Source organism: Sinocyclocheilus anshuiensis, unplaced genomic scaffold (genome assembly GCF_001515605.1).
Source record: "Sinocyclocheilus anshuiensis isolate Anshui unplaced genomic scaffold, SAMN03320099.WGS_v1.1 scaffold1075, whole genome shotgun sequence".
In the NCBI taxonomy this organism is placed as follows: Eukaryota; Metazoa; Chordata; class Actinopteri; order Cypriniformes; family Cyprinidae; genus Sinocyclocheilus; species Sinocyclocheilus anshuiensis.
This window is the reverse complement of record NW_015544163.1, coordinates 1241898-1259017: the sequence shown is the minus strand read 5'-3', so window position 1 is coordinate 1259017 and position 17120 is coordinate 1241898. Positions and strand designations below refer to the sequence as shown.

Here is a 17120-nt window from a genome sequence, read left to right as displayed (position 1 = left end):
TTTTTTTTTTTTTTTAGAATTTTTAACTCAAACAAAGTGAAACCACACAGACTAAAATATATTCTATTTGCGGGAACAGGAAATAAAGCTGGCCATTATAAATTTGGTCCAGTTGTAGCTAATTCTATTAGGATTTATATTTACATTATTTATTCTTCAGACAATGTCCTTTAAATGTAATAAGTATCAGCTGTATACAAAGTGACCAACTTTTGGTTTCCGACCACTGAAAATGGGTAATATTAAACAATCTGGACATGGAGCCGCATTGAGATCCCCATATCTCTGGGATCAAACAATATAAGGCCTTGGAAATAAAGACTCCAAAATAAAAGTTTATTAGAATTTAAAATATTCAATACTATTGCGATATATTTAATACTTCTTGAGTTACAAGTATGCAAACTTTGGAAAAATTATATTTATGGCACTCAGAGAGGTATGTTAAATGCAGTTGTTTTGACAGAACAAAATGAGATACATCTCTAGTTTCAACATTATTTGTTTATTCCTCCTTAAAAGAAAAGTAGTATCATTTGTATGCAAAGTGACCCACATTTGTTTTTTGACCACTGACAATGTGTACAATTTAACAATTTACTCCTGGAGCCATACTGAAATTCCAATATCTCTGGATCTGAAACATACAGGGCCTTAAAAATGAAGATACCGAAAGGAAAGTTTGTTAAGACCCACAATCTCAAAAGGCATTAAGATATTTGAGTTAGAGTTAAGCAAACTTTGGAGAAAAAACTTAAAGTGCTTTTTCCCATTTTTCAACAGATTTTGCTAATAGACCTACCAATCTCGGTGTAAAAATTAATATAATGATGCTGCAATCTTTGTAAAGTCATTTTAACCCCCTGTAATTTGGCTCAGATTCTCTTGTGAAAATTGCCATTTTGACCCCCCTCTACAAAATAGTGGATTACTCAGTAAATATACATCCATGACATTCATCACTATGCATGTTTATCTTTCCTCAGAAAAAAAATATTGACAAAATCAAAAATTTGATCCGGGGACCTCTGGTTGAGTTCACTCATAATGACCCTATACATACCTTCACAATGCTCATGTTTTAATAATTTCAATTTCTAAATTCAAAATAAAGTTTCACATAATAAAAGTACATAGTAAATAAAAGTAAAAAGGAAACTTGACAAGGTCTTTTAAACAGATTAATTCATTATATGTCTTCTGCGATGTTTAGATCAACAGGTCTGAGACATTCGAATGAATACCACAACTGAGCTTTACCAATGTCACTCCACATTTATATATTCAAACGTCTACCCTTATCATAAATCTTGATAGAGATTAAGCTGTTTTGATTGGTAATGAACTGTAATATACATCAAAGATTTTGAGCTTCATCAGTCATGCATATGTTCAGAAATAGTTTGTTTTGTAGTTCAGATCATGTATGTGGAACTGAATCCTGTCTTTAATCCTCTTCAGGGACCACATTCACAAAGCATCTTAAAGCTAAAAGTAGCTCCTAATTTACCAATTTAGGAGAAACTTTTAAAAATAATGTGTGTGTCAGTCCTCATTTTAGGACTCCTAAATTTTTGCTCCAAGAAAGCGTTTTAATCCAAAAAAAAAATCAACACCTAAATTTGTGAAAAGTTAGGGGTAGTCACTAAGACTATATCACAAACCATCCTAAAATGGCTGTTGCCTTGGAATGTAAACATATTTAGAAACATTTCACGATAATTTGCCTTTAATTTAATGAAAATTTTCCTTCTTTTCACGTATAAGTTGGGCAAGAAGTAAACCATGATGAGCCTTTAATAGTCTATTCTAGAAATGTCCACGACTAAGTATTTTTCTGGTCGACTAGTAGTCGTTCATTGGAAGCATTAGTCGACTAATCGCACATTTATTAATAAACCATTTAAATCATTATAATGAGCCTTTAATTGCCTACATAGCCTAATAAGCGCTCAAGCGCACACATTAAGCTTGCCACAGCGCACCGGCAGAAGTAACGATTATGAATGTGTCAGGGAAAAACAGTAAGGAGGCTGCATTAACATTTTAATAACGTATTGATAAACTAGTGCTTTCTTTTCTTTTTAGACTATGAGATGAAGTCGGCGACACTGACTCATCATCTCCGCAGTAATGGATGCGCCTGTATGCATGTTTCATACGGATTACATAATCTGAAAATACTTGTTTTCCATTTGAATTGGTTCATTTGAAGGTAGACATTTCGCTCTCTATAGATTTTTATTTCTGTAAGGCAAGCACACATGGAGATTCGGAGTTTCACGCTCAAGTTCACAGAGACTGAGACAACAGTAAGCGCATCCTGAGTGCTTTATTTTACAAAAGCACAATGTTTTGTTGTTATTGTGATAAATATAGAGTATTTACAGATTACTCTTATCTGTATTACCAAAAATGAGGGAGTATTTTAAGAGCAAGTGAGTGCACCTCCATCTGTCATGCAGTGACTGCTACTGTTCAGCTTCCACACACTTGAATAGCGCACATTTCTCTAGGTTAACATTAGATTGAGCGGCCATGTAAAGTTGCTAATACTTACATAATTCAGATGATAAGCCATATTTAATTATTTGATATTTGATTTGGGACAAGACCACAGGAACCAGACGAGTCCTCTGCACAATGTGACATTGCTGCAGCCTGGAATTGAACTGCTGGTTCGTCTGGTCAGAGGAGAACTGGCCCCCCGACTGAGCCTGGTTTCTCCCAAGGTTTTTTCTCCATTCTGTCACCGATGGAGTTTTGGTTCCTTGCCGCTGTCGCCTCTGGCTTGCTTAGCTGGGGACACTTCATTTCCAGCGATATCGTTGACTTGATTGCAAATGATTGCAAAGATACTATTTAAACTGAACTGAGCTGGATGATGACATCACTGAATTCAATGATGAACTGTCTTTAACTGAAAAATGAGTGTTTACTATTGTCATTTTGCATTATTGACACTATTTTCCTAATTAATGCTGTTCAGTTGCTTTGACACAATCTGTATTGTTAAAAGCGCTATATAAATAAAGGTGACTTGACTTGACTTGATTAATCAATGAATGATAGGCGAGCGTTTGGATGTACTGTATTACCATAGACCAGCCGTTAATGATCTGTCCATCACGGACTGCTTGACTTTGCCTGTGGATTTAAAAAAAAATTTTTTTTTTCTGCGACTAAGCGACCAATCAAATTTTGGTCGACCAAGCCTCTTCTGATCGACTAACGGTTAGTCGACTATTAGGGGGCAGCCCTAGTCTATTCCATGCTCAAGCACACACATGAAGCTTGCTGCAAAGCACCGGCAAAAGTAATGACTATGAATGTGTCAGGGGAAAAAATAGCAAGGAGATATTTTAATTATCTATTAATAAACTAATAAAAAAGTCAGTGAAGATGAAGTGGATGCTGACTCACCATTTCTGCAGCGACGCGCCTTCAGAGAGAAATGCAAATTTCATATGGATTATGTAATCAGAGAGTATTTGTTTTCAGTTTGAATTGGTTCATTTTAAAAGCAGACTTTTCAAGCTTTCTATAGATATATTTCTAATGTCTTTGAGGGAAGTAGACTATACAAGGAGTGTCATACATTTTTGTGACGAGCTCCATTTTACCGGAGACCGAGATGACAGAAAGTGCATCCTGTTTGTTTTCTTTATTTTACAAAATTACAACGTTTTGTTGATTTTGTGAATGTAAACAAATAAAAGTAGACCACTGACAGTTTTGAATGATGTATTACTCTGAACATAAATGATGACAGATTTTGGGCCCTGTTTTAATGATCTAAGCGCATGGTCTGAAGCGCAAGGCTCAGGTGCACTTAGGGCAAGTCCGAATCCACTTTTGCTAGATTAACGATGGGAAAAACGGTCGGCGCACCCAGCGCATGGTCTAAAAGGGTTGGCCCTATTCTCTTAACGAGTAATGGGTGTGTTTTGGGCATAATGTGCAATAAACCAATCAGAATCTCATCTCCCAATCCCTTTAAGAGCCAGTTGTGCTCGTGCCATGGCGGATTTGCTATTTACACAGCGGAATTTGCAATCGCAAAGACTGAACACGTCTCCAGAGAGGAAACGGAGCTGCTCGTGCGCAAGCAAATAGGTAGCCTAATTCTGATACATGCAATGACTATCCATTATGACATGTAGGCATTTTTATATTTATGTAGCCTACACAATAATAATCTTTTACATTGTAATCCTTTAATTTTTAATATTTGGCATGTTTGTGTGCTGCTGTGCGCTGTGTGTGTGTAATAAGCAGCGTATATGCACGTTGTGGACCCGCCTATAGGCGCATATTACTAATGCGCTCTTTAAATAACAAAAAAATACTGCGCCATTGACTTTAGACCAGGTTTTAGTTGGTCAATGGCTCAGTCTATTTCACTTGCCTCCAAATAGCAACGCCCAATTCCTAAGTAAAAGTTGCTCTCAGCAGCTTTGTGAATAGGTTTTAAGCGGAAACTCTTGCCTAAAAACTCTTAGTGGTAAGATAAAAATGTTTTGTGAATATGGACCCTGGTGTATTTGATGAAGCTGTGCTCCTCTGGGGTGTAGATGAGCTTAGAGTCTCAGTGATGAATGTCAGAGAAACTCTTCTGAGGAGAATCTGATAGCAGATGTAAGAGTCTCCTTCTTCATATGCTTCATTAGATATATTTATCCAAACTCTCAATAGCATCCTGTTTTGAGTATTTTCTCCATTCATATGGGATTGTACCACAATCAGTGAATGTTTTACTGTAGTGTTTTTCTAGATATTTTTGGAATCTGCACACAAACCACTTCCAGTAGGGCAGTTCAGAAAGATCAGGCGTGATGCTCCACTTTGCATAAACTCCTCCTGCTGTTCTGTAATCTCTCCAGAGTATCTCAGAGAAGTTACACGTAAGGGTTAGATGACTGCTTGCTACTGCTGATGTGCATATTTGAATAGACAAATATGTTGTTTGCCAGTAGTTGATTCCATTTAGTCCATTTACTCGATGGAAAGGAGCACAGTGATCTCCATCATGGTTTTCTATGGTGTTGGTGCAGATTGTTGCACAGAATGGACACTGAACCCAACAGCACTGACAGAAGTGATCAATCAGAAGCTCATCTGGTCTGAACTGGAGATCCAGTTTTCCTTCAAATAACTTTGCGTTCAATCTCCAGCTGATCTCAGACATTATAGCAGGAAGTTCTTTTCTTATCACATCTTCTAGGAGATTGAAATCATCAACATCATCATGTTTCACTCCATTGAGGTCTTTTACAGAGAAGATCAGCTTATCTGAGAGCTGCTGTGTGAAACTCTTCAACCACAAACCAACATCTCCTCTGTTCACTTGAACATGTTCAGTAGATCCATGTGCTGCTTTCATGATCTTCTGCTGCAGGAGTTTAATGTTCTCTTTCATCTTGGGTAAAACACTGACACTGAACTTAGCAGTGATGTACTGACTTACTTCATTTCTGATGAAACCCTTGAAGTGATCTCTGGGATTATGAATGTAGTTCATGTAATTACCAAAATCCTCTTCTTCTGCCAGAGTCTTCAGGATGTGTTTCTCCAGATTTGATCTGTTTCCATTCAATGATAGGCAGTTTGTTCTCATTTCACCTGCCAAATCTTTGGCAATCTTCTTGTAGACACTCTGCTCAATGGGCTCTTTAAGTTTCTGACAGATGATCTCACCAAAAATGGCAGCTGATGCGGATCCATGACAGTATTTCTGGAAAATACTATAGTACTCTTTTCTCTTCTTCTCAACATATATTAAAGGATCATTGGCTTCCCTGAACAGTCTGTGTTGGTCAGTGATCATCTTGTTTGCTCTCTTGCAGATGGAAAGAACCAAATCCATGAAGAATTCATTCTTGAACACATAATTCACTCGTCCTTCCTGATGATCTATTACTCTTGCTTTGATGTAATCTATGAGATGCTGAATGCAGCTGATGTTGTAGCCCATCTTTGAAATGTTAAATGATTGAATCATTCTGCTTGTTTGCTGAACAACATCTGTGACTAATGATCTTATTTGGGCTTCATCTTCTTTAGACAGAATATAACCCAACATCTCTTTAGTTGATCTGTAGACATTTGTTAAATCTCCTGTAATTCCACTGGATTTCTTTAGTTTTACATAATCTGAATAACTCAGCTTAGAGAAAATATCTCTGCTCTCCGTCCAGTGATCTACAGAAACACTTTCATAGATGTCACTGAGGATCTCTCTCACATCTCTCATTATGTCAATTTTTTTAATTGGAGGAGTGTCTCTTATGATGATCTTCACACATTGTTTCCAGAACAAATCAAACTCTTTCTTCAGTGTTTGTTCATCATTTGTTTTATCTTTGAGTTTTAAGGCAAGTTCTTTGCTCTTTTCATAGAGTGTGTTTTCATGATGTTTCCTCTGAGCATCAATCTTTTTCTTCAGGTCTCGCTTCTGAAGAATCTCATTTAATTTCCTCTTTGTTTCTCTTACAATGTTTTCCTGAAGCTCTCTGATTTTGATTTCAAATTATGTTTTCCACTGAATCAGTATATCTTCATCCCTGTCTTTCTCAAAGAATTCAGACATTGACTTTTTCACTTCCTCACTTGTCTTCTTCAGTTCTCTTTGAAGATCAGTTTCCTCAACTTTATGAATTGCTTCATTTTCTATTTTGTTGTGAAGTTTGTTGTCAATTTCCATCATGGCACTACGAAGACTCCAGGACCACTTGCTGTATTCTGTCTCCAGTTTCCTGTAGGCTGAAATCTCCAGAGAATTTCTGAAGCTGAAGACGAATCTTTCATTCAGTAAAGCCTCCCAGAGATCTTTAATACGATCTTTTAAGTGTATCAGCCTCATTCCATGTGATTTTGAGGCATGAGACATAATAGTTTCCTTCAGTTCATGAATATTTTCACAGTAGTTTGGGTTTGGTGGTGCCATGGGTGGGCTGCCTTCCCAAAGCTGGGCAAAATACTTCACATCTTTCTGAACATCAAATCTAATGATATCACTAAAACATTCTGCATCACAGACTTCATCTTTAGCAGCGATTTTTGTCATCTCATCCAGTTTCTCCTGCAGTCGTCTCCTTCCCTCCATGTTCTTCTCTCCAGCTGTAACGTCTGAAACATTCTGGTGCACAAACACACAGCTGGGATTCAATCTGACCTTTTTCATCCTCAGGAAGGCCTGAACAACAATCTGAAGAATGTCCTGCATCTCAGCTGGGTTTTCTCCAAAGATGTTGATCAATGTCAGATTTCCCAGACCAACAACAAATGTGGCCAATTCATTGTCGTGGTGCCTTGTTGATCTTCCAGCCAGTTCTAGAGCACGAAGACCCTCCGTATCAACAACTAGAATATAGTCAAAGTTCAGCAGTGTTTTCATCTCGTCTGAGACTCTGAGCAGCTGCATGAAAGCTCCTCTGGTGCACCTGCCTGCACTGACAGCAAACTGGAGTCCAAACATGGCATTCAGCATGGTGGATTTCCCAGAGCTCTGAATCCCTAAAACTGACAGCACAAAGACTCTTTGGTCTCCCAGTTTCTGGATGAGTTGATCTAGAACAGCAGAGATCCAGATCACAGGAACATGAGCAGCATCTCCATCCATCAGCTCCAGTGGAAATCCAGAGATCATCATCTCTGCCGCAAGCCTCGGGAGAGAATAAAAGTGAAACTGCAGGTCTTTCTTGCTCTTCTTCACAGATGAACATGATTCATAGATCTGACCGATCTCCCTCATGATGTGCTCCGAACCAAAGGCTGCAGATTGAAGTTCCTCAGATATCTTCTCAAGTTCTGCTTGTTCAGATTTGAGTTGTTCATATTTTGCATGATCCTCTCTCAGTTTTACAACTGCTGACCACTTTTTATTATACTTGTCTTGTAGAGCAGACAGATCAGCTGATGTATGTTCATCCAGGAGGATTCTGAGCCATTTAAGAAAAAACATCTTATACCCAGTATTTGAGTTAATTTCTCTAATAAAGAGCTTCATAAATGGATTGATGTCAAATTGATGCTGCCCTTCACGTATTTTTTTCATTTCTGTATGTTTTCAAAGGCTGCAGATTGAAGTTCCTCAGATATCTTCTCAAGTTCTGCTTGTTCAGGTTTGAGTTGTTCATATTTTGCATGATCCTCTCTCAGTTTTACAACTGCTGACCACTTTTTATTATACTTGTCTTGTAGAGCAGACAGATCAGCTGATGTATGTTCATCCAGGAGGATTCTGAGCCATTTAAGAAAAAACATCTTATACCCAGTATTTGAGTTCATTTCTCTAATAAAGAGCTTCATAAATGGATTGATGTCAAATTGATGCTGCCCTTCACGTATTTTTTTCATTTCTGTATGTTTTCTACTGATGTCAATTTCTGTCTCATATGCTCGAGGTCGATGTAGTTCTTTGTTCTTCTGACTCCACTGATGCCACAGTTTTCCCTGATGAGGCAGAAATGATTCTTTGATTTCTATGAGATCTTTCTTTTCCAGTAAACCCATCATCTTTTGTGCTGCTTCTCTTCCTCTCCTGCAGTCATCATCATCTTCCTCATCTACTCTGATGTCTGAGTGTTTGGACACATCTTCAAGTCTGAAAGTGGACGATGATTCTGAGAGACACTCATTTATGGCTCTTCTGAGATCTTCAGATACATCTGACTGATTTCTGTCTTTTAAACCGATCTTGAATTTCCCTTTCTTCTTAGTTACAGCAGATTCATCCTCAGTCAGTAGAATGAGTGGCTTTCTGTTCTTGGACAAGATTTGTATCTTTGCAGCATGTTTGTCATTCCTATCCAGTCGTGGTAGAAGAACAACATTGACTGAGGCCATTTCAGTGAGGATCTGCAGCTGTTTCTCATGGTCTCCTGCATCACCGTGTAGATTACAGAACGCAACACAGTCAGTGAATTTATCTGTATCTTTCCCAGAGGGCCAGAACCAGGCGATCTCCACCACTCCATCCATCAGCTCTCTGGTTCTGCTGCTGCCTGGGCAGTTCCTGTGGAAGAACGTATTGTGTTTCTCATTGATCAGACTGTTCAATAGATGAGACTTGGATGAAGATACAGGGCCAAACCTGAAGCAAGACACCATTGGAGTTTGTGCCTTGTAAATCGGCTGGGTTTGACTGATGATCTCATTGCTGTTGTTTCTCATCTTCCAACTCTTGCTGATTTGTCTGAATGTCCAAAGAGGAAACTCAATCTGTTGTGTGAATGGATCAGGAACAAGCAGAGGCAGAGCATACTGACACTGGGACAGTTTAGTCACCATCAGTTGCTTCAGGAAACCATCAGCACAATGAAACACGGCCATCTGAACATCCATTGGGTGAATGAGGTCAGACTGACTTGTTTTCGATAAAGATATCTCCTTAAAAACATCAAAAATATCACTCTCATCTTCAGAGGAATCATTCTCTCTTTGTTGTGTGTTATCCTGTTCATTGGTTTCTTTAGTTTTCATGTATCTTGCTCTGTAGTTCATCATCAGTAGTTTTTGTATGAAAGTTTGAACCAGTTCCTCCTCAGCACAAGACTCATATGACTGTAATGAATGTTTGGTTATCTGAAGAACATCTGCAGCTGTCTGTCTGTTGTGGTGCCTGTCTTCCAGATTAAGTCTGTGAAATATATAATTCAGTGTTTTAGCCTTTTCCTTTTGTAGGTGTTGATCTGAGTTGACTCCTGTTGATCCAAAGTTTTTGATTTTTCCCTATTGAATAAACAAACATTACATTTACTTGTATTATTTACTTTTGTTCGAAAGAACAATATTATCATTACTCTGACCTCACTTTAAAAAAAATGGCGCCCAAGTGAACTTTAAAGGGATAGTTCACTCAAAAATGAAAATTTGATGTTAAATTACTCACCCTCAGGCCATTCAAGATTTAGGTGACTATTTTTCTTCTTGCACAGACTGATCGTTTTGCTTCATAAGACCATTAATATGTCATCAGGAGCCACAGGTATTTTGTATTGTCTGATATGATTTTTTGACTCTTAAAGTGCCGGTAGCCACTGACTAATGAATCAACAAGGACCATGGTTTCAGCTAAAAATCTTCTTTACTGTTCTGCTGAAGAAAAAAGTCACCTACATCTTGATGACCTGAGGGTGAGTAAATTAACAGTAATCTTTGTTTAGCAAAGACTATTGAATCATAGAAACATTTGGGTCTCATTCACTAATAATTGCGTAGATTATTTGTATTTATACGCGCATTCGAACTTCTTACGAACCCTTTCCGCCTAATTCACAACACGTGCATATGCACATTAATTTTTTCTTTACCGCGTCCTAATGTTAGTGAATTTGTAGTATTTTAAATGAGCGGCCGCATACATTTTTTTTTTCTCTTTGGATTTGAGACTTTAGTCTTTGCAACTTTACAGATCTTCTTTATGCACCAAGAGCTTGTAACACTCCAAAGAGAAATTCATGAATCATGATTTGTTTCACGCACACATTTGTGTGTACGCATGCTTAGTGAATGAGACCCATTGTCAGTGATCATCAAAAATGATCAAGATATCAATACTCAGTGTTTTATATTCTAAGACAAGTAAACATTGAAGGGGTGGATTTACTATCACCTCTTTTTTCATTATACAATGAATAGGCAATCATAGTTTTCTTAAAACCAGGGCATCTTTCCTGATATTAATGTTATGGCAATGTCTGTATTTGGTATCTGAGAGGTGACTGAGGGTCTGATGCATTTCAGGAATGCAGAAACAGTGTTTACTCATTTAGCCCGGCTTCCAGAGAACAAAAATGTTCAACCCCAATTCCAAAAAAGTTGGGACACTGTGTAAAATATAAATAAAAACAGAATGCAATGATTTGCAAATCTCGTACATTAATATTTTAGTCACAACAGAACATGGAAAACATATAAAATGTTTAAAGGTAGGATAGGTACTAGGTGATTTCGAAGAGGCTAGCAATAACATGCTAGCTTTAAAAGTGAGATTCCAGCTTCCCTGTATAATCACTCTGTAAAGCCACGCCTCCTCCAAAACAAATGAACACACACAGGCTGACCAGAGGCTAATCCACGACACGATGAGAGATGGTGTTGGTGGAGGATTGAATGTAACGCTGTCAGATAACCTCATGTCTCATTCACCGGTGAGAAAACATTACAGTACAAAGCGCATAATATTACAAAAATGTGCGCAGAGGTATGAAAATCCACATGTTGAAAGGCAGGGAGGATAGCCTATTGTAATGTTTGAACTGAATAATCTGATTGGTCGAACATTTTATGGTCCTATGCTTTCCACAGACATATAAATACATTTAGACCACTAAACGTATTGATTGCTATCAGGATGTGAAGAGACTTACAACCAGCATAACAAAAAAAAATGTTTTTGAACCAAATTACCTACCCTGCCTTTAAACTGTACCATTTTAAGGAAAAAATAAGGTAATTTTGAATTTGATGGTTGCAACATATCTCAAAATTTGGGACAGGTCCATGTTTAGCACTGTGTAGAATCTCCTCTTCTTTTAACAACGGTCCGTATATTTCTGGGAACAGAGGAGACCAGCTGCTGGAGTTCTGGGAAAGGAATATTGTCCCATATGTGTTTGATACAGTCCTGGGTCGTCGTTGTCATATTTTTCATTTCATGATGCGCTAAATGTTTTCAATTACTGAAAGGTTTGGACTGCAGGCAGGCCAGTTCAGCACCCGGACTCTTCTACTACAAAGCCATGCTGTTGTAATAGATGCAGTTTAGCATTGTTTTGCTGAAATATGCAAGGGTTTCCCTGAAAAAGATGTTGGATGGAAGCATATGTTGCTGTACATATGAAGCATATGTAACTTTAGATATGAGTGGAATATGTTTGTCCAGCTGTTTCCTTTTAGTAACAAATATTTGTCCAGCCTTTTGTTGCCCCCGTCCAACTTTTTGTTGCGGCCATTAAATTAAAAATTACCTTATTTTTCTCTTAAAATGGTACATTTCCTTTGTTTAAACATTTGATATGTTTTCTATGTTCTATTGTGAATAAAATATGAGATTTATGAGATTTGCTAATCATTACATTCTGCTTTTATTTACATTTTACACAGCATCCCAATTTTTTTGGAACTGGGTTTGTAGAACATATTGCATCAAATATAATGACTTTAAACAACCTTATTTCTGTAAAGAACAGAATACCATGTTTGGACATTACAACAATTATCTGTACTGTTATTCTATCAGAACCTGTAGAAATGATGTCAACAGATCATCCATATGACTATAAGTACTAGTGTTTCTGTATTCTAATGCCTGTTTCACACATACTCCGTTTGCAGTGCATATGCAGTCCGGTACATACAGTATGCAGTGTGGTACATACAGTATTTTGTGCCAAATAGCATTGCATTTTTTTTTTTTTTTTTGAGATTCCCAATGTTTAATGTAATTGTTTTATTTGCGCTGTTTTATTGCTCATCTCTTGGGTCACTGAGTTCTAAATGCTTCCAGAATTTAATTACCCTTTTCTGTATTTTTATAATTAGTGGATATTTGCCTAATTCTGCCCTGCATGCATTGTTTGTTGTGTTCCAGTTGACACGTAGAATATGTTTACAGAATTCTGCGTGCAGGGTTTCAATTGGATGATTGTTCCATTTGGTCAGTTCTTGATTTGGATTTGTCAGTGGACCCCACACCTCACTGCCATAGAGGGGAATCAGCTCAATGATGGATTCTAATATTTTCATCCAAATAGTTTTTTGAAACTTTGGCCATGTTTAGCATGAGAATCCAACTCTTTAACAGTGTAAATAACTCAGAATGCATGAAATAGCATTAGACCCCCACTTTAATTATATGCATGATGCAATTACTACATTTTCGTGTCAATCTATGTTAATTTTTACTGCAAACAAAGCACTGCTACTTTAATTCAGTGCATGCAGCACAGCAAAAATAGACTCTGTGTGGAAATAATTGCTGGAAAACATTGCCGGACTGCATTCATGTGCAGCGTGAATGCTCTAACCTGTTACCATGGTTATGGAAAAAAATATGCACTGCAAACGGAGTATGTGTGAAACGGGCGTAAGACAGTTCGAGAATGGATCCTCTTATTCATTTTTTACAGCCTTTGGAAGTGTGGAGAACTCTGTCTTCAGTAAACTCTCTGTCAACTGATTAAACAGCAGATTTGACTCCTGACCTTTATTGAGCATAGTGGTCTCTATATACTGTCTAACTGTGATTCCCCAACAACATGGTTACCATGAATATAACAGAAAGGTAACAAATTAAATAAGACTGCACTTTGTTTTATTAATGCAGCTACAGTGGGTACGGAAAGTATTCAGACCCCCTTAAATTTTTCACTCTTTGTTATATTGCAGCCATTTGCTAAAATCATTTAAGTTAATTTTTTTTCCTCATTAATGTACACACAGCACCCCATATTGACAGAAAAACACAGAATTGTTGACATTTTTGCAGATTTATTAAAAAAGAAAAACTGAAATATCACATGGTCCTAAGTATTCAGACCCTTTGCTGTGACACTCATATATTTAACTCAGGTGCTGTCCATTTCTTCTGATCATCCTTGAGATGGTTCTACACCTTCATTTGAGTCCAGCTGTGTTTGATTATACTGATTGGACTTGATTAGGAAAGCCACACACCTGTCTATATAAGACCTTACAGCTCACAGTGCATGTCAGAGCAAATGAGAATCATGAGGTCAAAGGAACTGCCTGAAGAGCTCAGAGACAGAATTATATATATACTGTGTGTTAGCAAATGGCTGCAATATAACAAAGAGTGAAAAATTTAAGGGGGTCTGAATACTTTCCGTACCCACTGTAATTCTTAAAATGTCAAGGCGCTCACCTTGTGTTTTTCACTAGTCCCTGGTGCTGTGTTCTCCATTCTTGTGGGTCTATCATCTTAAAAGAAGCAAAAAAGTAAACAGAACATTAATATTTTTTTATTATTTGAAAAAGTCTTTGACATATATAAAATAAACAGTATAGATGAAAAATGTCTTCTGTTTCATGATAGATTTTTAATTCACTTTTAATGACTTATTCATGTTAGCTGTTGCATATAGATTTAAGATCTTGACACACCCATTTCTGTGATTTTTAAAGACATTGCTTATCCCGTGTGAACAGACAATAAACTTTACAGACTTCCACAGTGACAATTACTTTATATGCGTATGTCCTGAAACTAATCCTGTCTGAATTGGCATTTAGTTTGGTGAACACTCTTGAAGTGATGCGATCCGACCCACTTTTGGCATTTGCCCATCTATCTTATGGAATAAAGAATCATAATATCCATGAATATTATTATCGTTATATGTGCAAATGACCAACATTTTGATGAGATAATTGATAATGTGATAACTGATTTGTGTATACACTGATCAGCCATAACATTTAAAACCACTGACAGGTGAAGTGAATAAAATGTATAATGTTGTTACAGTGGCATCCTGTCAAGGGGTGGGATATATTAGGCAGCAAGGGAACAGTCAGTCCTTGAATTTCATGTGTTGGAAGCAGGAAAAATGGGCAAGTGAAAAACAAAAAAAAAGAGTGACTTTGACAAAAGTTAAAGGGATAGTTCACCCAAAAATTACAGCAAGACAGCAAGGTAACTACCACGGTCAAGGCACAGAAAAGTACCAAGATGATCGACAAAGTAGTCCATGTGACATCAGTGGTTCAACTGTAATGTTACGAAGCTACGAGAATACTTTTTTTGCCCAAAGGCACGGCGCATGTGTTCAACGTCATCACGCCGGATCTGGGTCAGCGCCAGCGCCGCCACACGCTTGCATCATGGTACTGTCATGAACGCGTGTCCACAAGTGACGTAGTAGAGACGAAAATGTGGAATAAAGTAAAGTCGTTATTTTTGTTTTATTTGCGCAAAAAAAGTATTTCCGTAGCCTCGTAACATTACGGTTAAACCACTGATGTCACACGGACTACTTTGTCGATCATCTTGGTACTTTTTTGTGCCTTGACCGTGGTAGTTCCCTTGCTGTCTATGGGAGGGTCAGAGAGCTCTCAGATTTCATCAAAAATTTCTTAAATTGTGTTACGAAAATGAAAGAAGGTCTTGCGGGTTTGGAACAACACGAGGGTGAGTAATTAATGACAGAATTTTCAATTTTGGGTGAACTATCCCTTTAAGTAGTGCTAGCTAGACGACTGAGTCAGAGCATATCTAAAGGTCTAGTGTGCTGTTCCCAGTATGCCGTGGTTAGTATCCATCTAAAACTGGTTCAAGGAAGGACAAGTGATAAGCTGGCATGGGCACCCACGACTCATTGATGCACGAGGGGAGCGAAGACTAGAATGCCTGCTCCGATCACAAAAAAGAGCTACTGTAGGTCAACTTGCTGGCCACGATGGCCACTGAAAGCACCTAATATGGGCAAGCGGGCATCAGAACCGTAAAAATGTAGAAATGGATGAAGGTTGCAGGGTGTACTATGGGAGAATGGCAGGCTGGCAGAGGCAGTGTTACGCTCTGGGCAATGTTCTGCTGGGAAACCTTGGGTCCTGTCATTCATGTGGATGCTACTTTGATATGTACCATCTTACCTAAAGACTGTTGTAAACCATGTACACCCCTTCATGGCAATAGTGTGCACCGATGACAGTGGCCTCTTTCAGCAGGATAATGCACACTGTCCCACTGCAGAAACTAATCAGGAATGGTTTGACAAACAAGACAAATAGTTCAAGGTGTTGCTTTATTAGCTACAATATTAGGCAGGAGATTTTAATGTTGTGGTTGATCAGTGTATATACACACACACAAATCTTGGGCAGAACCCGGGAAGTGCCTACAGCACAAATGGTTTCTGAGGTTTCCCATGAGATGAGTGAGTGCCACACTTCTTCCAAAGCATAAAGTAGGTACCTATGGGTTTTCTGCAGGTGGAGTTGATGCACTTGGTGCTGAATTTAAGATGAATTGTGATTTATAATGAGGGATGCATTAAGGAACATTTTTTGTACATGTTGATGTTTTATCATCACCAAGGGAAAATAAACATTATAAAGAAAAAATAACATGTGAAACATAAGGAAACCACATCTGTGTGCTTTCTTACCACTTTGACGTTCAACGTTTTTCAGCTCTTCTCTCTGTCTTATTGCTGTGTTGTACATCTCTCCACTGTAGCTCTGCTGTTTATTCTCTTTATACAGACGCTCAGTCTTGTTCATCAGGTCTCTCATCTCTGATTGGTTGTTCATCATCTTATTGCAGGTCAGATATCTTCCTCCACATTTTTCCAGCAGCTGCTCCAGAACTGGGTTTTTCTTAAGATCATCTATTATAGTGTCGCACTCTTCTTCTCTGTCATAGGTAAAGAGAATCATTACAAACTGAAGAACTTTGTCACCAAACACTCTCTGTAACCATTCAAGACCCATCTTATCAGCATCTGTTAATTGGCCCAGTCGCACAACAAAGATGAAGGTGTGGATTTCATTTTCATTCACTAGCTGACCAATGAGATGATCCACACAGTCCAGGTAAAGTTCAGCATCATGCAAGTCAATCATGTTGATCACAGAAACGTGACGTTCAGATATCTTCTTCTGTAAACGTACAATCCTGGATATTGCTGCATTTTCAATATTTGGTTGTTTTTGTCCTAGTAGAAGGTTTTCATTTCCAAACAGAACTGATGAAGAATTTCCAGTTAATGCAATGGTCAAATCGGGAAATATGGACTCTATAATAAACACCAAAGAACTGTTGTTAAACACATGAATTCACCACAACATACAACATATTAGCAAGTGTTATTCAGGTGTTATACAGTACAAAAACATCATATATTGTTCTCTTACCCATGCTGTGGTCTGATGTATCAGAGTCACACTGTTCATGTGCTCCATAGTATGTCTCTGCAGAAGTGTCCATGGCATCATCTTGATTTGGATCTGTCATTATATCACTGTAATGGTAAATATTAAATCACATCAGGTACCATGCAACAGAGTGATAATTTTTTCAGAGATCTATGGAAGCCTGTTTGAGTACACACACACACACACACACACACACACACACACACACGTATGTATGT

General features: G+C 37.9%; 1 protein-coding gene and 1 pseudogene across 1 annotated transcript in view; one reads left to right on the top strand and one right to left on the bottom strand.

Annotated features, from left to right (window-relative positions):
• LOC107695642 (uncharacterized) overlaps positions 1 to 17120 on the top strand; it is a 68197-nt gene that overhangs the window by 27063 nt on the left and 24014 nt on the right. The window lies entirely within an intron of this gene.
• Positions 4335 to 17120, bottom strand: part of LOC107695701 (interferon-induced very large GTPase 1-like) — a 13299-nt pseudogene continuing 513 nt past the window's right edge.